The sequence below is a fragment of the Sapajus apella genome, unplaced genomic scaffold (genome assembly GCF_009761245.1).
Source record: "Sapajus apella isolate SASKATOON/1434 unplaced genomic scaffold, GSC_monkey_1.0 scaffold18, whole genome shotgun sequence".
NCBI lineage: Eukaryota > Metazoa > Chordata > Mammalia > Primates > Cebidae > Sapajus > Sapajus apella.
Window position 1 is genome coordinate 9898273 of NW_022436958.1, and position 27518 is coordinate 9925790.

The window sequence follows — 27518 nt, forward strand, 5'->3', positions numbered from 1 at the left end:
ATGTTCTTTATCCCTCAGCCTTCTGGAGTCCAGTTGGCCTCTTGTGTATTCCTGCTCTCCCCATTTTCCTCCTCTCCACCACAGTAAGGCAGGGGGTCTAAGGTGGGTCCTGATCCTCCTCTTAAGAACAGGCATTCTGAGGAACTAAGCCTGTGGACGGGGAGCTCCTGTCCACCCTCCCACCTGCCTAACCCCTGTACTCCAGGGCAGCAGAGGAAGCAGGCTTGTTGGTTTCAAATGCACCATTCTGCTTATAATGCCTTGTCCGTGTATTTCCTTCATCCTGGTCTTGGCTTTATTGAACATCATGTTTTTAACATGTTTTTTGGCATGTTAAACTGATAACATGTCAAAAGCAACAAATAAAGCAAAAAGAATTACTGCTATACAGACATGCTATGGGATAGCAAGATCTTTTCTCATGTGGCATCTGACCTCTTCTTTAATCAGTCAGTTTGTGAGCTTCTGGTTTTACATGATATATCCACTTTAGCATTCACACTTATCTGAGTTTTTCAATTTCCAACCCCCACCACCTTGTTCTGCCATGGTAGTCAGCATTTGTGTTTCACTGTATATGGGCCATTGATTTTTTCAAGTGTCTAAGAAACATCCTAGTAACATATTAGTATCATCTCCTTGAGTCCTGGCCAGGATGTTAAATGCTATATCATGGAAGAGTGCTCTTATATGGATAAACTCTCCCTTATCCAACTTTGTATTTCATCCTTTTTAATCCAGAATTTTCAATATCCAGTCTCACACATACTCTCTAGGGTTTTGTCAATATATGTTGGCTAAAACCCACAGCTGAAGCTCCCAGCAATTCTCAGCATTTTCCTAGATAGTATATATTTTTTTGGTCTGTTGTCCAGGAGGAAAGGTGCTGGTGGTAGATGCTGAAAAAAGAGGACCTGTTATAATGCAAAGCACAGGTCTCTACATGATCTTCATCAAGAGAGGAGGGCTAGCTCTTAACAGGGATAGCACACTACTTCTGCAGGTTTAGAATGTAGAGGAAGAGCAAAGGTTTCAAAATGCTTGAGTGCGTTAACCTAGATTTAACAATCCCACATTTCAGAAACCCACTCCTTTAAACCACTACTTTAATCTTGGTGTAGCAGAGCTTCTGTGGTTGAGAATTTCACCTTCTTTAGAGAGCTAATACCGATATTAGTAAGTTTTGGGCCTGATGCTTGGCCTGTCGTACCTTCCGGCTGTCAGGAATAACTCCATTTTTAAATGATGCCAAAGTACTTTGACATTCACATTTTGTTTTACATTGTCAATAATCATTCTCAGCCTATTTGTAGACTTATAATAGAAGGAAACCATGGGAAAATAATATAATTTATTCAAAAATGATTATGTGAAATTTACACCCGAATTTAAATAGGTTTCTTAATCTCAGCACTAAAGACACATTGTTGTGGGGATGTCGTGAATTTTGTGGGATATTTAGCAGCATTCCTGGCATGTACTCAGTAGATGTCAGTGGCACTCCCCTCCTTCTTGCAAGAAACAAAAATGTCCCTAGATATGTCCCTGGTTGAGTAACACTGATATAAAGTCATGTTCAGGTGTGAGTTTGGTTTAAGATGATGATACTGAGAATAAATTATTTCTGAAGCAGGCCGGTCTTGTGTGCATGACATTTGGGGATATAACTTATTTTATTTAATTGAAAATTAAATACAGAAAGAATGAGGAGTTAAGAGAGATCACATTAAAAAGAGAAAGCCTAGATGATTTTCCTAATGGAGAAAATTAATCACAGTGTTAAGTATGTGTTATTGTAGGTAACATAAAATCATATTTTTTCTTGTTTCCTGTCTTGTCCATGAGAGAAGAAAAACTGAAAAATTGTAAGATGAATAAATAATTAGAATCAAAATCTTAATCTTAGGAAAGAGAATTAAGACTTCTAAGGAAAAAAAAAACCCTAAAGTCTTTGAGAATTGCAGAAACTTGATTCTCTCAAAACTTGGAATACTTTTCTGATTATAACTGCATGACTGGATCTTTGCTGTTGGATAACATCTAGTAACATGTGTTTGAAAATTTAATACAGGCAGACACAGTGTTCAGCAAACATAAGGGTGAATAAACCATGCCCTCACCCTCAATAATCATACAGTCTAGAGCAGTGATTCACAACTTGCCTATCCATTAGAATAAAGTGGAAAGTTTCCCACAGTACTGTTGCTCAGATGGTACCTCAGACCAATTAAATCATAATCTCAGCTTAAAAGAGAGCGTAGGCATCAGTATTTTTAAAGCTTCTCAAGTGGTTTTAATTCATAGCCAAGATTAAAAGAGAAATTTATAAACATACAAGTAAGATGAAACATGATAACTATTATAAAATAGAAGTAAATATCTGATGATATTGAGGCACAGGGAAATCAATACCAAGATATACATTTATAGATGTTTCACAAATTTGAATATTATCCCTATTGCAAAAGAGATAGAAATAGAAAATACAATTTTATTAAAGTATACAAAAATGCTGGATGAGGAAATGTTAAGGCTGTGTTAAAGCATAACCCTTGACAGATGAGGAGTAATGAATAAAATAGTCTTTGGTATCAATCTGCTCTGAGTCCATAGAGCTATTTATACTAACCAAGAAGATTTTATCTTTATATTGAAAATTCCAGATGAATTGTTCTAAATAAAAAAGGAGAAACTAAAGGTTCAATAGAATGATATTTGAATATAACTACTATATACTGTAGTTCATTCAAATTATTGGCCAGGGAGTATATATTCATTAAATCCTTATAAAACCATGCAAATGTCAGATATTCTAATGTGCAGTAGTGATTAATTTTATGGTCAAAGTGGGTAATCATACCTGCTCTCAATTTTTCCTGGTCAAGATAATCTAGTATGTATTTTGTGGTATGGAAATCTGGCTTCCCAAATAATTTATTTAGATAATTCAGTAGATTCAGTTTGGGAAATATTTGGGTCAGTTTTGAATTAATTTTGCAATTTACTCACATACATTATGCAAAAAAATTCCCACTCTTTTGAATAAAATATAATTCTGTTTCCTGAATCATCATATACAGAGTAAATACTATGACTATCACACACAATATCCAGACAGCTGGGATATTGTTAGTCCACAATACAACATTTGTCTTCAGACATTTACTATAGCTCAGTTTTGAACTAAGGCAATGTTCCTGTTGAAAGTATAGCTTGGAGAATCTATATTTGAGACACGATGGCTGAGACACTCACTAACTATTTATTTCACTTTTAATTTCTAAGCTGTATAAAAAACCATTTTAGAAGCAGAAATCCATATGCCTGGACATATTAGCCTACTTCCCAAGAATAAAACATTCAAATAAAATGGTCACAGAGAGTACATCCTTGCCTATTCCGAAGAAACACTATTGAAGGAATTTTCTTTCATGTTGTTCAATGTTGCTCATATAAAGATCATTAACAAAAACATTCAGAATTAAGTTTTTGAAAAATAAAAGTTCTATTGTCATGGACAACTGTATATTTTACTATTAGTTGAGGAAAAGATTATAAATGTCAAATTACTTGTCTCCTTTTATTCCAATACCATAACCATTTATAACACTATGTTTGTGACATTTTGGGCTTCCTTTTACATTGTTTAAAAATATTTGTATTTCTAGAAAACGTTAAGCTAAATTTAATGCTCAATTACAATAACTATATAATGCTAAGTTCTTGAAATATTTAATTTTTCTAACATTTTATGGTTTTAAATTTTCTTATTGTACAATTAGATTTTATGTACATTTTAAGTTGCATCAAATAGTTTGTCAAAGTAGTCAGGATAGAAAACATTTATAAGAATGAGTTATTAATGAAAAACTACATATATGTATGTAATTGGATTTAATCTTGTTCTACTTTGTCTTTTAAAATATAATGAAAATAATTTCACTTTCAGGCTGGGCGCAGTGGCTCATGCCTGTAATGTCAGCATTTTGAGAGGCCAAGGTGGGTGGATCACGAGATCAAGAGATCAAGATCATCCTGGCCAACATGGTGAAACCCTGTCTCTACTAAAAACACAAAAATTAGCTAAACATTGTGGCACACTCCTACAGTCCCAGCTACTCAGGAGGCTGAGACAGGAAAATCGCTTAAACCAGGAAGCAGAGGTTGCATTGAGCAGAGATCATACCACTGAACTCTGGCCTGGCGACAGAGCAAGACTCCGTCTTAAAATACTACTACTACTACTACTAATAATAATAATTCTACATTCATTCAAGAGTACATAGTTAAGTGTTAATTATGCCATTTGCTTTGTTTAAATTATATATAGTCATGAAGATTACGTCTGTTTGGGGCAAAAGTTAAAATCTAGGATCTTAGAGCTTATCTATCCTATGAAAAGACAAAACACCTAGAAGTAAGTTTCCAGACTCCTGGTGATAGATTAACTTATTTGAATATCTAACGGGATGACAAATGTCACAGACATAAATTATAAAATGACAGTAAAATAACTGCTCTTCTACTTAATCAAGATTAATACTTTTTATTGTAATATTTGGAGTTACTTTTCCAAATTATAGTCATCTAATGATACCTATATTAACAGGGTAATGAAATAACCCATATTTATTTTCAAACCCTAAATATTAGTTAATTCAGTTTTAATAACAAATAGTATGTTATAAAATAGCTATTTTTTTCTCAACTGTGAAAACATCAGTTCTAACAATAACAGAGTTGAAATTTGTGAATGAAAAAATGAATTCCTACACCATACTCTACTTTCCTGATACGTTTTTATTTTCATCATCCTGTGTCCTATGAAATTATATAAAGTTACACCTGTGCAGTAATAAAAGGGTTGGCAATAGACTGCTACAGTAATCACTTTAATCTGCATTTCTAAAATAGCGGTATCTCTTAGATAAACATCGTAATGATGACATAATATAAGCATATACACACATCCAATGGCGTAGCTTTATATCATGTCACACGTTTCATACCAAAATAATGAAGAGACATAATGCAAATAGCCTCATTTTCACAGAACTAGAGTAAATTTCATGATTGTTTCCTTCCAGAGAAATCCAGATTTATAAAAATGACACCTTGAAAATAGTTTCACTCTTGCACCATGACAAGTGAGCAACCTACCAGTCTATAGATATATGCCCAGATGCAATATAAGATAGTTTAGAAATGTCCATTAATCTGTGTCCCAATTCAGAATATATGGGAATATATTCTATACCATATGTCTAATACATAATCTCTATAACTGTACTGTTCTATATACTAACCAGTAGCACCCTACAGTTATTTAAATTAAGTTGAAATTAAATAAAATTGAAGTATTCAGGTTTTCAGTTGCACTAGCCACATTTCAAGTGCTCAGTAGCCTTTATGGCTGGTGGCTGCTCTATTTGACCGTGAAGAATATTTCCTTCACTGTATACTTTTTTGCATTGTATGTTGATAACCTAGAACTTCTTGCCACCAATTCCATTCCAATTAAACAGCACTAGTATACATAGCTAATGGAAATGAAGACTATTTTTATTATTCTACTGAAATGTACTTTTTCTAGTATCATGAAAAATTTTGTTTTATATAACATAAAGCTTTGTCATTAAGAAACAGGACAAATCTCATACCTGGATTTAAAAAAATTTTCAAACACTGTAGTATAAAATTAAGAAATCTCCTGGAAGATACTTTTGGAAATTGATAGATTGCAACTTGATAAGCCTTTTAAATCAAACTAAAAGTGTGACTATTTATAAATTGGGGAAAATACTATGCTATTGCAAAACTTCAAGCAGAAGAGGGATATGGTCGCTATGTTTAAAAGTCGGTTCTGATTATAAATAGTGTTAAAGCAAAAATTATTCATGAAGCTTGTTAAAGAGGGTGAGGTAGATTTTGTTCAAGAGGCAGTGCATTATAATAGGTATGGGGAAAATCGTAATGGGGTCTTGCAGTGGGAGACAGAGATTGGACTCAATCCTGAGTCTAACAAAGACACAAAGGAGTTAATAGTCAAGGAGTAGCGTCAGGGAGAGTGGATGGACAATTACTGAGAGCAAATTCAGGTGTAAGGGTAAGTCTTGCCAGACTGACTCCACAAAATTCTTCTAATGGTAGACCAGGCTGGTAAGGTAGAGTGATCAGATACCAAAGGTAGAGGATTTTTGCTACAATGGCCTAGCAGGATTTTTGCTCAAAGTGGGCTCTACAGGAACATAGAGGAAAGCCTAAACTCCAGCCTAGTCAAACAGAGAGCTAAGAAGAGTCTGCTTAAAGTTTTGGTCAAAGGACTGTCTTTGTCAGGAGAAAATGGATGTATAGAGATTAAGACTGAAGAGCAGAAGACAAATTAGGCAACTGTTCAGTTTAGTAAACTAAACTAAAAATGTTGGCATCTGAATTAGGGTAGGGGAAAGTGAGAAAGAGAAAAGGAGATATTAGAGAAGTTGAGGAGGCTGTATTGATTAAAAAAAAAACAGCTAAAATGTGGTAATGTCGTAGGTACTGCTCTGGATATTTGAGATCCATTGATGAATGAAATTTTCAATCATCTCTCCTTAGCAAGAGGAAGAAACAATAACATCAATCAACAAACAAGCAAAGCATGCAGTGTTACAGAGGCATAGATCTTAAGTGAAAAATAAAGAGTTTGGGTGTCTGGGGTCACAGGAGTGAAAGTGGTGAGAAAATGTCAGAAACAGTAGTATTTTTTTGGAGATGTGTGTGTGTGTGTGTGTGTGTGTGTGTGTATCTCCAAGCAGTTTGGGATAACTACTGAAGATCCAAACAGAGAGAGAAATATGCATCTGGAGTTTAGAAAGATACCTGGGTCAGAGACATAAATGTAATGGTCATCAGCATAGAGACAATATCTAAAGCTATGTATGGATGAGATAACCAAAGAAGTGGATATAGATAAAGAACAGAAGAAGGCTGCAGAGCGAACTGTGGTAACTCCAGCATTAGGCATTCAGGAGAAACATAGGGAATATAGGAAATTGAGAGGGAGTGCTTAGTAAATGGAAATAAAAAGAAAGAGAATGTCATGTTCTAAAAGATATTGAGGCTTTGCGAGGCCGAGGTGGCAGATCACTAAGATTGGGATTTCGAGACCAGCCTGACCAACATGCAGAAACCTCATGTCTACTAAAAATACAAAATTGGCCAGGCCTGGTGATGCATGCCTATAATCCCAGCTACTTGGGAGGCTGAGGCAGGAGAATTGCTTTAACCCGGGAGGCAGGGGTTGTGGTTAGCCAGGATCAGGCCATTGCACTACAACCTGGACAACAAAAGCGAAACTCTGTCTCAGGAAAAAAAAAAAAAAAAAAAAAAAAGGCATTAAGGAGAGGAAGGGTATTCATACATTAGGTATGTTCAATTGTGTCAAATGCTGCTAACAGTTTAAGTAATATAGAAAATAAGAAAATTTAGATATTGATAAAGAAGATACACAAGAGAGAAGCTCAGAGGAATGCCTGGATTGCAGATTTGGGCAACTGAACACATAATGTTTCAGCTCAATGAAACATAAAGAACTGAGGAGAAAAGGACTGGGGAAGAAGCTAATATTTTAAGCAATTGGCTTGGATCCTGGGGTGCAAGTAGATGCCTAGGGCAGTCCGTGACTGCCCTAAGGCGTTGGCCAGATGGAGACCATGGTCTGAACTGGCTGTGGCAAGAATGTGAACAGCAGCCACCGTAATCACAGTGGTGTGGCAGGGGCTGCTGTTCCTTGAGAGAGGAGGGCATGGATTGAGGAGGGACATGGCCTGGAACCTGTATGGGAAGCATCTGCACAAATACTCTCCAGCCCGAGCAGCAGTACAGGAGCTGTTCATGTTCATGTGCTATAACTTGCCAGTGAATTAATACAAAATAGGAGTGTACATGTAGAGAGTAAAATAAAGAATATCCCGGAAATACTGGAATTCCTCAAAGTTATAATTTCTGGTTTAAAAAACTGCCACAATTTCAAAGCACATATCCACAGACTTAATAGAAATTAAATTTAAGTGTATCACAATCTACAGGAAAGGACACTATTTTCATATGAAGCTATGAGTAAATTAATTATTGACGAGGAAGGCAATTTTAAAATTATTTTTCCTGTAATTGAAGCAACCGCTATTAAAAACATGCATGGGTGTTTTTAATTTTTGAACTATATACAACTCTTGAAGCCACTTTTGGTTTCTTGTACAATCTCCACAAGTTACAGGAAATATTGGCGGAAAAATTAAAATGCTGTTGTATAAATTTACATTTAGAGGTATATATTTATATATTAACTACATTACATTTATATGTTAAAGTTGTAACAGACTTACAGAGAACAGATTTTTACAAAGTTAAATACCTCTAGAAAAACTATGCCTTAAGAATCATTAGCTATGAATGTACTAAAATGTATATTTCAAAATAGTTTATGAGAAATTTATCACAATAGCATCACAGCCTATAAAATACACTGAACTGTTCTAGTAACAGTTGTATCAGCAGAAATATCCTTCTCAAAATTAAAAATCATCAAAAAAATTTGCAATCTTTATTTGCCACTAGTGAATAACAACATTTTCAGTTTTGTCAATTGAAAATGAGTTGTTAAACATATAAACCGATGGCTCAATGTAAGAAAGTTAGGAAAAGCCAGTTGCGAAAATCTTACAATAAATTAATATATCACATTAGTAAAATATTATTTATTGCATATTATAAAGTTACATTAAAAGATTTCTTTTTGCAATTTGTAAGTTTATTTTTACTCATGTATTCTATTACTTTTGTTGTTTTATATATATATATATGTATACACACACAGTGATTGCATCACTGTACTCCATCCTGGGCTCATATATATATGTTTATGTTTATGAGCCCAGGATGGAGTACAGTGATGCAATCATCACTCAAGCTTGCTGTAACATCATCAAACCCCTGGGTTCAAGTGATCCTCCAGTCTCAGCCTCCTGAGTAGCTAGGACTATAGGCACATGCCACTGCACTGCCTAATGTTTTTTTATTTTTATTTTTGTTGAGATGCAGGTCTCCTTATATTGCCCAGGCTGATCTCGAACTCCTGGCTTCAAGCAAGCCTTCTGCCTTGGCCTCCCCAAGTGCTGGGGTTACAGGTATGGACTATCGTACCTGGCCTCCCCATTGGATTTTATTTGTCATAAAATATTTTAAAAGAAAAAGGCTTTATATTTCTTTGCCTTTAGCTTTACATTTTTCCTGCTTTGTAAGCTCGTGGCCTCAGTTTTATTTGACATAGACTTTCCTCTCCAAACGTATGTAGACAGCTCTGCTAAGAAGTTGATTTGCTCTGGTGTGGTATTTTAGAGGCTAGAAAGATTTTCAAAAAAGAAACAGAAAAAACTGCCAAAGGAGAGAAAGCTCAAGGAAAATAAGGAATAAAGTAGATGAGTAGGTGTGGGAGTATGCATGTTAGGCAGAGACCAGAGATGCTCCGGATGTGGGTAAGCTTGGAGTTGGCTAGTTGAAAAGTAGCCAACAGGATGAACCCAGGAGATCCCTACTTGATGAAGTGGGGTGAAGAGGGAGAAAGGGGGAATGGGAAGTCAGACCCCTCTCATTCCTGTTTTCTGAATAGTAAATGACAGTTAAATGAAGTTTAGTTGCAATCTTGCCCTATGATGTTTCTCAACTAACTGACATCTGAGTTTCTCAGAGGAATCATTAACTTCGTTTTTTACATTAACAAAAACTTACTCCTTCTGAAGTATCAACACCATGTTGTCCATGTAAGAAGCAGCTCTGTGGTAAATCAGCAGCTTCATTCTTTGTGATTATTGTTTTGGGTTCATACTTGAAATAAATCTTTCAATTGTTTGTCCTTGGTTTACTAGTAAATAGGCTCATCTGTTCTTTGCCTGCACTTCAGACGCTTTGAAAGGGTGATGGCCCAATCTGTGTGTGTGTGCGTGTGTGTGTGTGTGTGTGTGTGTGTGTGTGTGTGTGTCTTCAAGAGCCCTCAAAGGTACTTGTAAAGCACATCATATCCTAAATGATAAATTATACCATCTCGTTAGGTGAAGAACAAAATCCTAATTCTTCATATTTGTGAAAAGCTATTCAACTCTTTCAGTTTGATACTGACTGTATTAGTGTGCCACAGCTGACATAACGAAATGCCACAGATGGGCTTAAACAATACAAATTGTATTTTCTCACAGTTTTGGAGTCTGTAAGTCCAAGATCAAGGTGTCAGTAGGTTTGGTTGCACTGAAGCCACATTCCTTGTCTTCCAGATGGCTGCCCATTTGCTGCCTCCTCACATGGTCATCCCTTTGCCCACCCGCCCTTGGTATCTCTCTGTGTAGACAGAATTACCTGTCTCCGAGGGACACCCATCAGGTAGAATTAGAAGTCTCCTTACAACCTCATTTACATTCATCATCTCTTTAAAGGCCCATCTTTAAATGCAGTCACATTCTGAAGTACTGGGATTTGAGGCTTCAACATTTGAATTTCGGGGAAACACAATTTCAACTATAGCACTGGCAAACAAGTAATCTGGGTTATATAGAACAGGGCGACAAACTAAAACACTTCTGGAAGTCACAAAGAAACACTCATGAGTAAAGAAGGCAAGGTGGGCAAAACCACAATGCACAAGCCTTACCTGAAGCTTGTAGTTGCTGCATGAGGCAGGAAACTTTGCTTGAAGAACTGTAGGCCTTCTGACTGTGATCAAGAGAAGACAACAATCTTGGATGTTCTCTTATATCTGTTATATCTCCTGGTTTATAAATTTGGAAAGATAACTATGTATATGTTATATAAACATATAAGTATTTATATGTTTAGAATACACACACACACACACACATACACACACACACATACACAAACACACACACACTTCAGCCTAAATAACCCAGAGTGCAAGCTCTGATATGGAAAATGAGTAAAGAGTTCTGGGCTTACACTTACACATTTCTGAAAAGTGGCAAGACATTCAGCAACTGGTAATTAAGCAACATTTTCTTTTCATAAACAACCTAGAAATTTAAATTATTTTCAGGTAGAAACTATACCAATGTTACCAATTTCTAGGAACATTAGAGGAAATGGGTTGAAGAAAGAAGAGACATGCTGCAGACCAGTTAAATCAGGAAAAACAAACAAAAATTAAAGAAGTATTTTGTAGAACTAATATGACTATCAAATATGAATCTGTACTGTCTTCTTTTCTCTGTAAAGATGTCCTTGATATGGTAATGGATGTCAAAGAGTGGGGAGAAAGCAATCACATTCAATATGAGATAAGAGGATTCCATCTCTTCTGCATATAGAGCTTTAGACCTGCATTTTATTTCAAGTTTGGTGAACAGTAATCAGTTCCCATTTGTGATTAGTCTCTGTCTTTTCACTAAAGAGGGGGCTGAGACAATTTTAAAGGTTATTCTACACGAGACAAAAGGAGTACATGAAAAATAGAAGGCTTTTCAAATGATCTAAAGTGCACTTGAATCTGCTGCTTTGATATCATTAGCAAATTGTGATTGATTAAGTATCACAGTTAAATCTCTTATAAACTTTTTGGTACAAAAGAGGTATAGAAAGTGGATATTCCCAGTATGTGGCATTATTTTCTAAACGTGGACATGATTTTTTTTAAGATTGAATATTCCTATCTTTCACTCTTGAAATTATAAAGTTAGAATCCTGAGAACAGTTGTTTTTGAATCAGTGTTTAAACAGGTGATTGTCTTGCCATTTCCAGCTGAGGATTCATAATAACAGGATTAGTATGATGTTTAATTTTACTCCATAGACAATGCAGAGTATGAGTCAAACATGATTTTATTATTTTTATAAATTACACTTTTAGTTAAAAGTGTTTATTTGTCATAAGGTTGATCCATCTCAATTAAACAGGTTGAGCAAATGGCTTCCTTTCTAGGGGCAGGAAGACACTGTTTTTCTTTTTTTTTCTTTCTCTCTTCCTCTTGCTTTCTCACTTTCTCTTTCTTTCTTTCTTTCTCTCTTTGTCTTTCTTTGCCCTTCCCTTTTTCCCTCCTTCCTTCCTTCTCTCCTTCCTTCCTTCCTTCCTTTCTTCCTTCCTTCCTTCTTTCCTTCCTGATAGGGCCCCTGATTCTGTTGCCCAGGCTACAGTGCCATGCGTGATCATAGCTCACTGCAGCCTCGAACTTCTGGCCTCAAGTGATCCTCTCATCTCAGCCTCCTGAGTTGCTGGGACTACAGGTGTGTGCCGCCACACCTGGCTAATTTTTTATTTTTTGTACAGATGGGGTCTCATTATGTTGTCTATGCTGGTCTCAATCTCCTGGCCTGAAGTAATCATCCTACCTTGGCCTTGCAAGGTGCTGGGATTACAGGCATGAGCCATCATGCCCGGTCCTTTTTTCTTTAATATTGACAAAAACAATATACCCCAAAGGTCACTAGAGGTCACCAAAATTCTATTAAATATAGTGATAACAATAACCTATGAAACCAAGCTGGCTTGATGTACCCCATACCCTTTAATATATACCTTTATTTTGACAACTTTCTGGAAGAGGATAGAATTGAAAGAGACAAAGCAAAGGTAGTGTGTTACATTCTGCCACAGAAATATGAATATACAGATCCTTTCATAAAGTCTGAGAAAGAGGAGGAAGTAGGCTATACTACTTTAAAATGATACACACTACAAAAGGACGATTCAGACACTGAAACTCAATTGAGGCTCTGCCAATTGCCAGCTGTTTCACATCGGTATCTGAGTCCACTTCTCAGTGACAACGTTTTCTTCTTGGCCTTATCTTCTTACCATTTTATTAACTGGAAGGCTCAGAATAAGATTTTTTCATTACCCTACTTGCTGTTACCCATTCAGAGTTATCATTAGGGTCATTCAAATATTCTAGTTGCTTCTTTATGCCGGCATTTAGTAGGATCTCACTTCTTGCCTTTTGAAGTTGGGCATGACGACACAATTTGCTTTAGCCCATGAAATTCAGGTGGCAGTGACATCAGCTATGTCTAGGGAAAGCTTTGAGAACCAGTGCATAATTTCTCCCTGCCATCATGACCATGAAAGATTTGTCAAGAGAGAGCTTTTGTAGTTTGGTTCCTGAGTGTATAGGATGAATTTTCATTCTCTACTGATAATGGAAAAGTAACATAAATCAATGAATATCCTTTTAATATATAGGTCACTGAGATTTGGGGACCATTTATAAATGCAATGTAATATAATCTATCCTAATTTATACAACATATTTATCCCCAAAATAATTTGTTTCAAAAAATAATACACCAGGCCGGGCGCGGTGGCTCACACCTATAATCCCAGCACTTTGGGAGGCCGAGGCAGATGGATCACCAGGTCAAGAGATCAAGACCATCCTGGTCAACATGTGAAACCCCATCTCTACTAAAAATACAAAAAAATTAGCTGGGCATGGTTGCACATGCCTGTAGTCTCAGCTACTTGGGAGGCTGAGGCAGGAGAATTGCTTGAACCCAGGCTCATGGCAAACCTCTGTTAGGGCAGTACAGAAGGAAAATGTGGGGTGGGAACCCCCACACAGAGTCCCTTTGAGGCACTGCCTAGTGGAGCTGAGAGAAGAGGGCCACTGTCCTCGAGACCCCAAAATGGTAGATCTAATGACAGCTTGCACTGTGCACCTAGAAAATCCACAGATACCCAACGCCAGCCCATGAAAGCAGTTAGGAGGGGGGCGGTACCCTGCAAAGACACAGGGGTCGAGCTGCCCAAGACCATAGGAATTCACCTCTTGCATCAGCATGACCTGGATGTGAGATATGGAGTCAAAGAGATAATTTTGGAGCTTTAAAGTTTGGCTGCCCCACTGGATATTTGACTTTCATGGAGACTGTAGCCCCTTTGCTTTGGCCAATTTCTCCCGTTTGAAATGGCTGTGTTTATGCAATGCCCGTACCTCCATTGTATTTAGGAAGTAACTAACTTGTTTTTGGTTTTATTATATAAATTTTGATGAGAGATGAGAATGGTCTTAATTTGGTAGTGACAGGATAGAAAAAAGAAGTAGATGATGTAAAAGATTAGGAGGTAAGATGAAAATGATTTGTGGTTGCTATGAAGAGAGTTAATGAAACTGCCTTTCAAAAATTATAGTAGTAAAGGAAATTTGATATAATTGACTCCATCTTACACCTACCAGTCTGAATTGCTTTTGCTCTTGTGTAGAGGCCATCATAGTCCTTTTCTTGAACTGATTCTTTCCTTGTTCAAAGACTAAAAGTGTATTTGTAAAATGTAGTAACAGGCCACAAGTTTAGAATCCTGGTAGGGGCCTGAACTTTGCTAAGGAATAGGAATGGTTAAACAATAGCCATCCATTGCCTGCTTAGCTTGCTTAGCATCCCAGAGTAAGTAACTGAGGTCACGAGATGCATAACTTCTCCAACTGCTTTTATAGATAACATCACTATTACGAGACCCAAAGGACTAATATGAGATATTTTTCAGATGTAGCATTTTGATAGATCAAGAGATGCCACTTAAACCTGTGTTCCATAGTAAGGACAGACTCAACTGGTCCTGTACCCTCAGCTGGGTACTGACTGACTCATCAGCAGCTTTGTCACTCTTGTGGTTTCATTCCCAGCCAACCCATTGTTTCAGTTCCCAAGTCCCCTGCCCACCAAAGTATCCTTTAAAATCCTAGCCTCTGAATTTTCAGAGAGGCAGATGAGAGATATATCTCCTGTCTCCTTGCTTGGCTGGCCCGGTGACTATTAAGTGCTTCTTCTGCTGTACCTCCTTCTGTTCTCAATGTATTGGGTTTTCTGAGCAGCAAGTGAGAAGAACCTGTAGGGCTGCGATAGTAAAGGATGAGGGAAGAGGTAAGAATGATACTGAAGTTAGAAGGTGGAACATCTGGCCAGACAGAAATTCACTGGAATATGTATAAGAGGACTCAGAGGCCAGGTGCGGTGGCTCATGCCTGTAATCCTGGCACTTTGAGAGGCCAAGGTGGGTGGATCACGAGGTCAGGAGTTTGAGACCAGCCTGGCCAACATGGCTAAATCCCATCTCTACTAAAAATACAAAAATTAGCCAGGCATGGTGGTGTGTGCCTGTAGTCACAGCTACACGGGAGGCTGAGGCAAACCTCTTGAACTTGGGAGGTAGAAGTTGCAGTGAGCCAAGATCGCAGACTCCATCTCAGAAAAAAAAAAAAAAAAAAAAAAAAAGGAACCAGAAGGAAGCAGCCCAAATTGTGTACAAAGAGATCAGTTTTAGATAAAATGGGCTTAGCGGGACTATGGAGTCATCCTCCAAGTGGAAATGCCTTGTACTTAGTTAGATAAACTAAACTGAAATATCTCAAAAAACTGGTCAATTACACCTCCCTTTTGCCTTCTAAGTATCTTTTCCAACACACCTGAAATTCTTCTTACAATTTTATTTATTCCCAAGCACATCATGATATTGTTTAAATAACATGAATTAACTATCTTAAATTGTATTTGATTTAAATGTTTTAACAGTTTCCAAGTAAACTTCAAATACTACTGCTGATATGATTTTGATTGAAGCTGGTATTTAGATTTACATTTTACAGATGAGAAAATTGATGCCAAATTATTAAGTGGTTCACTACATTTTATCGTCAGTATACAGAAGATCCTTCACAAATTTCTAATCACCTGATTTCTAATCACATGTACTTTTCTCAATTGTGTTTTTTTTTTGATGAAGGGTATTAATAAAATAATACTTTAAAAGTATTATTGGCTCTTTTCTCTACTTATTTTCTTAGTCATTAACAAGTAGTTGTGATATATATTTTGAATAATAGTAGATACATTTTTATTATCAGTATTTTAATTGGCCGTTGTATAAATACCACTAAAATGCATAAATCTTAAGTGTCTAACTTAATAAATCGTACACAGCGAAGTACTCAGAAGCTTCGGTCATGTCCATTCTCAGAAACTAAACACCCAAAACTTAAACCAACATTCTGAATTTTCTTATAGGAACTGTTGTATGTTTCCCTTTTTTCAAACAAGTGGAATTATAAGAACTATACTTTTTATGATCTGACTTCTTTTGCTCAACATTTTGTCTATCATGTTGTGACAGTAATTCTTTTTGAAAAAAAATTCGCCCTATGGTATTTCTTTATGTAAATATACTGCAGGTTGTTTGCTTATGTTTTTGTTGATGGTCATTTTGACTGTTTCCTGTTTTTGTCTGTGATGAACAAAACAGTTATGAGTTCTTCTGCCTGTATTTTGGTGCATGTATGTGTATATGTGAACTGACATGGAATTGCTGGGTTTACAAAATTACGTGCATGTTCAGTTTTAATAGGTAGTATCAAATACTTCTTACAGAATGACCGAACTGATTTGTACTACCAGGTATAGTGTATAAGAATTCCAGTTGCACCACACTTCTGCCATCATTTGGTATTTTCAACTTTTCTTTTCTTTCTTTTTTTTCATTTTGGTCATTCTGGTGGGTGTGTAGTAATCTCATTTTGATTTTAATTTTAATATCCTTGATGAATAATGAAGTTGGGGAGCTTTTCATATGCTTATTGGCTATTCTGACAATCTCTTTTGTAAAGTGTTGTTCAAGTCTTTTTGACAATTTTTCAACTGGGTCATCTGTCTTTTTTATCTCAATTTGTAAGAGTCCTTTATACATTCTAGATAAGAGTCCATTGTTAAATATATGCATTGCAAATTTCTTCTCCCACTCTGTGGATTGCCTTTTCACTCTTAATATTGTCTTATGATGAACAGAAGTTTTAAATTTTAAATTAGTAGAAATTACAAATCTTTGTCTTAATGCTTTTTTGTTCTGCTTGAGAAATTTTTACCTGTCTCAAGTTCATGAAAACCTTTTACTGTTATCTGTAGTGTATTCACTTTCAAATTTAGATTATGAGCCATCTGGAATTGGTCTTTGAATATGCTGTGAGGTACAGGCCAAAGTTCCTTTTCTTTCTATTTGAATATAAAATTGATTCAACATTATTTATTAAAGATTCTTTTACATTAAATTGCAGAACCACCTTTAGCAATATAACAGTTGACTACATATTCGTGACTTCTCTATTTTGTTTGTTTTGTTCATTTTCTTATCTATTTGTTGAATTTCTCTAGATTTATTAAGTCTTCATGTATACTTCATATACAGTCTCCAATTTTATTCATTTCTTTATAGTTGTCTATGTTATTCTTCATCTATTGAACTGTTGAATCAGTTTAGAAATACAATTTTTGAAATTGTGGCAAAAAGTAACAATTATAGGACAACTTTTTTTTCTTGCATTAGCAGCTAACTCACATTAGCTTATGCTTTGAAAGATTAAAGGAAATTACCGAAACTAACACAAACAGTATAGTACCGCTCTCTTGACACTTGTCAAAATATCCAGTTTCTGATTCCACTTTTTCCTTTATGTAAATAATATATGGGCTGTTTTCTATTTATGCTATAAAACTGCTTGTGACTCTGAAATATTGTTTTCAATTAATGTTTTGCATACTCAGCAGCATCAAACCTATCTTATCTCACCAGCCTCTTATTCCTGATATTCCTTTATTTCTACCATCCCCATAACAAACTGTTAGAATATGGTTTTTATCAACTTCTGAAAAAAATAGTCTTTTATATGCTAAAATACACTTTGTGGTACATCCCATCTGGATAAGATGATGTAGACTTCCCTCGCCCTCCTCCTCTCCACTAAGCACAAAGATAAATTCTAGAAATAATGCAGTAGGAGACCAAATGGGGAATGGTGAAAGGCGGAAGGAAAACTGGTTAGAGACTCCAGGACTACAGAAAGAGAAAGGAACAGGGTGTCTTGTGAATGACCTATATCCAAGAGAAGACGGTGACACTCCCAGCAGTTCCTGACCATCAACCTAACCATAGAAGGTGGCCTAGGTGGGTGCATTCCTTCTCTGGATTGTCCTGTCAACAACTTCAGGAAAGTGGGTCAGCACGGCAAGGCAAATTAATCAGGAACCAGGCTGGCAGCAAGAGTATTCCCTTTTTCTTTTCCTACTGGGCCTGAGACTTCCCTTTTCCACTCAGAGACATATATGGGTACATACAATAGACTGTCCTTCTCATTAATTTTATGAACAGTATTTTAAGGTTGAACAAAATATAACACCATCTGATATACAATACAATAATCTTTAAAAGTAAGAAAGGAAAAGGGACATAAACTTTCTGCAATTTACTGAAAGTGGTAAAATGTTAATATCAGTAGATTGTGATGAGCCACGTATGTATATTATAATAACTAGAGCAACCGCTGTGAAAACTAAACAGAGAGATATGCTCAAAATAAATCAAGATATAAACATAAAAAAAAATCCAAGTAACCTATAGGAAGTCAAGAAAAACAAAACAGAGACACAAGGAATAGAGGCAACAAACAGATAATAGATAATAAAAAGGCAGACTTAAGATCTACTGTATGAATACTTACAACAAATATAAACAATCTAAACACACCAATTAAAAGGTAGAGATTAGTATAGTTGATAAGAAAATATGATCCAATTATATGTCACTAAAAAGAAATGTATTTCAAACTTAACAATATAGGTAGGTTAAAAATTAAAGGATCAAGAAAGACATACCTGTATAAATACTACCAAAACAAAAAGCAGAAGTTGTTGTATTATATCAGATAAAGCAGATCTCAGAGAAAAGAAAATTACTAGAAATGAAAAGGGGCATTAAAAATAATAAAAGATCAATCCATTAGGAAGACATAATAATGATTTTAAATGCATATGCCCCAAAGAAGAGGCTCTGGATATAGTGAAACATAAAGCTTAAAGGAGAAATAAACAAATCTTCAATTATACTTGAAGATTTAATGCCCCCCCCACCCCACAGCAAATGAAAGAAGTACTATACAGAAAATCAGCAAGGATGTAGATCTAAACAATGCAATCAGTCAATAGGATCTCATTGGCGTATATACCACAAGTCAACCAATATATTTTCATTTTCAAGCACCACTATCCTGGGCCATAAAGCAAGAATTAAGATATACAGAGTATGCTCTCTGAACATAATGAATTCAAACAAGGATTCAAAGATAGGAACATGTTTAGATACTTGGCATAGTATCCAAAAACTGGAAACAAAACCAAACGCAGATGTCCTTAAATAGGTCAATGATTAAAAAAATGTTAGTACATTGATATCATAGAATATACTTTGCAATAAAAACAAATAAACTATGGATATCATACAAGTAGTGACAAATCTTCAGTGAATTCTGTTGAGTGAAAAGAAGCTAATATCATGTTTCTATATTGTATGATTCCACTAATGTGACATTTTTGAAATGACAAAACTGTAGAAAGCAGGGACAGAGTAGTGACTGTCAGGGGTAAGGATGAGGGGAGAGTGGAAGAGGAGGTAGGTGTTATTATCAAAGAGTCACATGAGAAATAAGGGAGGTGATGGAACTGTTCAGTATCTTTCCCATGGTAGTGGGTATACGAGCTTACATATGTAACCAAATTTCATGAAACAACACAACATACACAAACACACATGCAGACACACATGAGTACAAGTGAAACTAGGAAAATTTGACTATGATCAGTGTATTGTATCAGTATAAATATGCTGCTTGTTGATTTTATATTATAGTTATGCAAGTTATTACTACTAAGGAAAACTGAGTAAATGGTATGCTGTAATCTCTCCACATTATTTCTCACAACTGCATGTAAATCTACAATTATCTAAAAATAAAAAGCTTAACTAAATATTACACGGTGTACTTTAATGTATTATTTATCCCTCGATATAAACAGCATTAATAATATTAGCCACATTTGAACATAGTTCAATTTATACATAAAATATTTTAAGGGATAATTTTTCACTGAATTAAACATAAAAGGCTTTAAAATAATGCACTAATGAGGAAGTTGAAAAACAACAATGCTTATGGTCCTTTTGTTTTTCCATACTGAATGATTTTCTCCTGATACCCCTTCCTTCACATTATGTGTTCCATTTAATGTTGTGAAAATAAACTTTTACTTCTCTAAAGAAGCTGTTACTTGCTTTACTGTAATGTAATTTTTAAATGTAATTTCTGTAGGCAATATTGTCTTCTTTCCCATTCAATTCCCATGGACAACATGACAAATAATAAGAACCAATTGTAATGAGAGTAGTAATAAGAGCCTCTACTTAGGATTTTTTAATTTTAAGGTATTGGTTTGAAATTTATACTTTATTCAAAAATAAAATATCATCTGATTATAGCTTGGCATTTAGGTACCTCACCATAAATTTTAATTGTTTATAACTTTGGTGTATATAAAATTAACAGATACACACACACATGCATACAAGCACACACACACACACACACACACACACACATTTATTTAACATAAAAACGTTTTCTTTCCATTCTCAAATTTGTAAGCAGGAGACAGAATGGGTCTTTCAGTTTTTGAGAATCAGCAAAAGAGTGTTGTATTGTAGCAATATGAAATTTTGTTTTAAAATTCTTTGCTAGTCGAATGAAGGTGTAAGAATTGGCAGTTTCAATTCTTGCAGTATGTTATCACCATACTGTCAGAAGAGCTCATTTATGCCAACTCTGACGAAATTGGGTGTGTTATAAGTCAAGCATGAGCCAGGGGTTTCTTATATCAACAATGCATTTCAACTCTTACCTTATTACCACATTTTTTGGACTCTACAGGATAATATCTTTTAAGCTTTTTATTGCTTGCGTGTGAAATCTCTAATAATGTTGCCAAACGCAGCAAAAGTTCAGGGCTGTTTCTTGACATTGGTTTACTGAATGCTGATCTGTGAAAGTTTGAATGCCTAAATCCTTATCTATCAATGAGGTCAATTAAACCTCACCCATTGCCTTGACCAAACCTTTTTTCAATGTGGAGATTGTGCTAAAAGGTTCACTAAAATATGCTTTTTCTCACATATCCTCTGTAAATTCTGAATACATGTGAACTATTCTGCATGGAATGTGTAATCATTATGCAGTAGAAAAGAAACATTGTATTTGAATTTTGCAAATTTCCTTTAAGGAAAGTCATCTAAACAGAAGCTAAATTTAGAGTTAATTTATTAGGAAAATATGATAAAGTATATTGATAACACAAGTTTGCCACAAGATCCTGGTCTAAATAGAAAATAACATTGAAAATTTCTGGAGGAAGTAGAAAGGTGAATCATTTTAGAAGAACAAGACAGTACATGACAAGAGAAACATATGTCAAAACATACTTTATTTACCTTCCATTAGATTGTCTTCCTAGGAGAAGGTTAAATACTTCAGGAGAGGGATAGGATTTTTCTCATGTTAACTAATCCAGACAAAAGTGAATAGAGATTTGCTTTCTTCAGCATTTATTGATATTAATTGCTTTATTGAACTAGCTGTGGGAACAGGGATTTCCCAATGCCAGCATAAAGGATCATTATTTATAAGCTAACTGATCCCACAAATTCTACACTTAGCTCAACATTTCCGTTGGAAATACTGAAAGAATCTTTTTTAAAATGTTATATTTCAGCCTTCATACTGAATGCTAAATTACATAAGCTAAATGATAAAACAATTTCCAGGAAAGGGGAATTTTAAAGTCTCACATACTAGGCTTCAAATCAAGCTCTGAAATGCAGCTTATTATTGCGTTTTTCTTCCATTTATTTTTAATTCTTCCCCTTTGGCTCTGTCTTACAGGTGTCCCTAGTTACAACCATCAGTAAAAACAAAACACATGTGTAGGCTATAAATCTGTATTTGTGCTAATTCATAGGAGAAAAATATCTTCAGTTCCTCCTTCCAATTTCCTTTCCTTTTACCACTTAGAAGCTCTGTATAGTGCTCTGTGCTTACAATTACAGAAACTAAACTGTCCCACGTGATGGGTTAACTGCATGTCATTTCTCCTTGCAACTAAAGAAGTCAAGGTGAAAATCCCCAGGTTAATTTAGAGTTTGAAAGGACTTAGAAAGGGAATCAATATTTAGTAAAAGGGGTAACTGCCAATTGAGCTTTTTTGTAGGAACTAGTCAAGACCCAAACAGGCTAATATCAGATATTAGCCGTAACTTTTCACATTGGGAAGTCATCACCTTGAATGTCAAGTAGTTAATAAGTTTCCCAGGCACCAAAAGGGAGGCTCTTAAAATTTTGTTCAGATATTCACATTATAAATGTGCCAAGGCAATGCTAAGGTCAAGGTAGAATTGGTTATTTGCTTGTAAAGTTTAGTTTGAGTGTTTTGGATCTGTCTAATTTGAGTGTTTAGATCAGCTGTTCTATTGTTTTATTTTATTTTTTGAGACAAAGTCTCTCTCTGTCACCAAGCTGGAGTGCAGTGGCGTGATCCCAGCTCAGTGCAACCTCTGCCTCCTGGGTTCAAGCGATTCTCCTCCCTCAGCCTTCCAAGTAGTTGGGATTACAGGCAAGCGCCACCACACCCAGCTAAATTTTTTTGTATTTTTTATTAGAAATGGGGTTTCACCATGTTGGCCAGGATTCTCTCGATCTCCTGACCTTGTGATCCACCAGCCTCTGCCCCCCAAAGTGCTGAGATTTCAGGCGTGAGCCACTGCGCCCAGCCTAGATCAGCTGTTTTAAATTACGTCACCTTGAAGTGTGATATGTCAGCTCAGAGTGTTTTCTTCTTCTTCCTTTCCTTTTATTTTGAAAAAAATAATAATTGAGCTTCTAACACTGTTTTTAGTCCTGAAATAACACCACCAATGGCTAGATACAGGCATCGGGGATGTTGTATACTATATTTTGACAAATTCTGTTTATTTTTGTATTTTATTTTTCAAATCAGTTTTTTTCCCACTGATACACAAATATATTCTTTGCAGGGGAAAAGCATTTTTTACAAATATAAGAACAATCACTTTTGTAAAAGTATTTTACAAATAGCAGAATCATATTGGAATAGTCATCCAAAATTGGAGACATGAATTTATATAGTGCTCACAGGGTGTCTTAGATTTGATTATGAAGTTATTCCATGAGTAGGTCATGCCAAGACTATCAGAGAATCAATGGACTGGACTTACTGGGTCATCATCCCTTACTAACAATATAGAGTTCTCAAAAGCTTTATTAGGTACAATTGTAAGTGGCTCAGACAATCATTTCTTTTTAGAGATGATTCCACAGCTTCAGAAATTTCATAGGCAAGAAATGATTCCTGATGCCCAGTCGGATATGTCATTTTTCTCTTAGAACACTTGCAATCAATTCTGCTCCCAACACAGTCTTTACTGTTTTGTTCTTTCCTTTTTTCTTTTTTTTTTTTTTTTTTTTGTTTCCACACTCTTTACAGTCAGTAAATTTTGCCCACATGATCAAACAGTCACATAAGAAAAAGAATAAAAACTGAACAGGTTTGAATGAAGAAGGATTAGAATGAGTTGAAGTAAACCATGGAAAAAGAATATTTAGTTTGGCTTAAATAACTGCTATAATCACTTAAACATGAACAATAACCCATTTGGAAAATCTCAGAAACTGCTTTATTTCACAGACATATCATTAGGCTTCCATAATGTTCCAGGAACCTGCCCCTTTCAACCCAGGCCTATCCCCAAAGAGACTATTTCTATATTAGCATTCGCAATAGATATTTCCAAGATTATTTTATGTTCTAACTAACAAAGACAGAATGGCATGGCAAGGGTATTGTCCTGAGCATCTTCTCTTTCTGGGATCAAGGCTTTGAGAAACTGTTGCAAGTCAATAGAGAGGCTCTCCTACAGTCCATAGGAAAAGCTCCTCATGGGCAAGAAGCCCTACAACAAGGCTTTTTTTCAGCCCATAAACAATAGGGTTATGAGTTTTATGAGTTAAGCATCAGGCTGGAAAATTGTTATAAAGTGAGTTCTGATTCCAAATCTATAATTTACTGGCTTATTGAGTGACAATGGGCATATAACTTCATTGACTTGCCTTTTCTAAAGTTCACTTTTGAAATTTGTATTAGTTATACCCTTGATCATATTAAAGTAGGTCATCCTAAAAAATAAATAAAACTCTAAAATGAACCTAGTTTAAAACCAACAGGCTAAGTAGGGCCTCTGAAAAAAACAAAACTAAACTAAACAAAAAAAAAAAAGCACTGTAATTCTGAGTTGCAATAAGCCACTCATAACACCTTAAAAAAAAAAAAGAGCTGGCAGAAATTGAGCTATAAAATATTAAAATGTATTAGTCAATGTCAATATTTTAAAGTGTGAACTGCTGTAAAATCAATAAACAGATCAAGATATCAGATTTGTAGTTCAGAAAAAAAATCAGTGTACAAAAATTGACAATATGATTCAATAGTTTCCAGACTGAATATGCTGGAACATTATTAGTTAAATATCTCTAGATAACAAATATCTGATTTTATCCAATGCTAAAATTATTTCCCAGTTCGTTAAAATGTTAAACAGAAAAGTCAAATTAAAGCATTTTAGTTAAATATGAAATCTGTGTAGAGCCTTTCTAAATTTATAAACACAATAATTCACAAAGGAAAAAAACCAACAGATTTTATAACATAAAATTGAATTTCTAAATGTCAAGGAAGTATATTAAAGCTCTAAGGTAAACAAAACTAAGGACAATTTTACAACTAATATAGTGGACATACAGTGTCATTCTTTTTTTTTTTTTAATTGTACATTAGGTTCTGGGGTATATGTGCAGATCATGCAGGACTGTTGCATAGGTACACACATGGCATCGTGGTTTGCTGTCTCCATCCCCCCATCACTTACATCTGGCATTTCTCCCCATGTTATCCCTCCCTGACCTACCCCCCGCCGCCTGCCACTGTCCCTCCCTTGGCCCCCCAGCAACAGACCCCAGTGTGTGTTGCTCCCCTCCCTGTGTCTGTGTCATTCTTAATTTATAAAACTCTTGTAGAGCCCAATAAAATAACCCCTATGTAATCAAAAATTGGACAAAAGATGAATAGACAATTCACAAAATCAGAAATATGACTACCCAGTACATTCTCATTAGCAATCCAATCAATAAGTTTAAATTGCATATATATATATATGTAAATATTTAAATAAATTTAAATCAAATAGATTTTTAATCAAAAATATATTTTTCTAGAACGGACCACTTATAAACTAAAAAAGTAGGTATACTAGTCTTCATAAGCTTTATAAAGAGGTAGAATTATTGAAAATATTATTAAGAATTTTAAAATTGTTATCCCTCAATTTTTATATCTTTTGTTGCACGAATTCCATTTCCAGAATTTATCTTAAAGACATTTTCAGACTCAGGCTAAGATTTATATATGAATATGTTTATTGCAACACTTAGAATAATAAACCAGTGAAAAAACAAAATGCCCATTTACTGAGTTGAATTCAGGCCCACATACAGTGCTTTACAATAGAATAGCATGAATTTAACCAAAATGACGTAAAAAAATTTGCTAAAGTGGAAAAAAATATGTAAAAAGCAGTTTAATTAGAAAATAATCTCATAACATTTTACATGTACCAAAATGTGCTTTGGGCTTAAATAGTTATGTAGTTATAAAGAAAAGAACAGTTGAAAGAAATGCATCAAAATATTAAGTGATTTTGTTAAGAATGGGATTATGTGGTATTTTTTTTTCCTTCTTAATTTTCAAATGCCTATAATTTGAATTCAAGAATGGGATTGTGTGGTATTCGTCTTCTTTCTTAATTTTCAAATGCCTATAATTTGAATCCAATACTATGATAATCAGAGGATAAAACGATATTTTTAATAGGTCTTAAGAAGTCCTTAAACTTATGGTCACATGATATCAAAGTAAACTGAAAATTAAAGAAAAACACATTGAATGTTCTTCAATGATTGTACTTAATAAAAAGTCTTTTCTTCACACAGGTGAGCTTAAAAATTTTTTTTTAGCATTATAATTACTGGTTTAAACAAATATACCTCTGTTTGGCAAGAAAATAGGAAATTTTAAAGGGCTATGGATATGCAATCACTAATTCTCACATGCTTGGATTCACAGATAATTCTGAAGAAAAACCTTGTAAAACATCTGAAAATGATACGATTGATAGACACCTCCCCAAAGATGGAGGGTGATTAGTTAGGGTTCTTTTTATTACTATATCTATAATCTAATAATTTTATTAGTCTGTAATGGCTTTCCATGCAACACTTACTTACAATCTCTACCTTTCATCAAGAAAAAAGATGGAGAAATAAAATGTAATTAGCCTAATCCAAAGGGACAAAGGATGAGAACAGAGTAAGAAAGCCAAACTGGCAGACATGGAGGAAGAACAATCATTTTATTCAAACTCGGTTTATTATTTTTCAACCCAGGAACAGAGTATAAGCTAAACCACACATATAAAGCCAACTCATACCCAAAAGCAGCAGCAACTGCTTCACTTCAGATGACTTAACTGGCCTTTGCAAACGTGTTCCATCTGATTCCTGACCAAGAAAAAAAGAGACTCTTTTTCTCCTACTCCCACACAACGTGCTGCACAAACACCCAGTTCTATGACTTTATTGTTTCCTGCACAGTGACTTTTAAGGCCTACCTTATTCACCATCTCGTGATTCCACCCCCAGCCTCCTCCACTTCCTTTGTAGATTTCAATTCCCGATCCATGGGTTCAGGGCAAGTCTTCACTTACTCTGCCTAGAAAAGACACCCCTAGGAATGTCCCTGTGGGGCTGGTTGTACATCTTCAATGTAAATAGGATAAAACAACAGAAAAATGATACCACCACTGCAAGTTAGAAGTTTAAAGTGATAATTTAATTAGATTTTTTCATAGAGAAATTCTAAATAGAATTTTGCATGCTCACTTATATATGTGTGTGTGTGTATATATATGTGTGTATGTATATAAACATATATACATATACATATGCATACACATATATACATATACATACACACATATTTAGATGAGCACAGACCTCATGTAAATCATTGATTATTCTCACAAATATTTTGCTGAAGATATCATTACATGATATGTATAAATTATATTAAAAAGCAGTGGTCTGAGTCCAGATGCAGTGGCTCACACCTGTAATCCCAGCACTTTGGGAGGCTGAGGCAGGCGGATCACAAAAGGTTAAGAAGTCAAGACCACCCTGGCTAAAACGTTGAAACCCCCGTCTCTACTAGCAATACAAAAGTTAGCCAGCTGTGGTGGCATGTGCCTGTAATCCCAGCTGCTTGGGAAGCTAAGGCAGGAAAGCCGCTTGGACCCAGGAGACGGAGGTTGAAGTAAGCTAAGATCATACCACTGCACTCAAGCCTGGGTGACACAGTGAGACTCCATCTCAATAAAAAATTCCAAAAGCTAGTGGTCTGAATAATATTTCATCAATAGTATTATGTGGACATTTGTGAATGTAGCCTGATCTCAACTCTTTTCCCTCCTGGCTCTCTAGCATCTCTTTAAG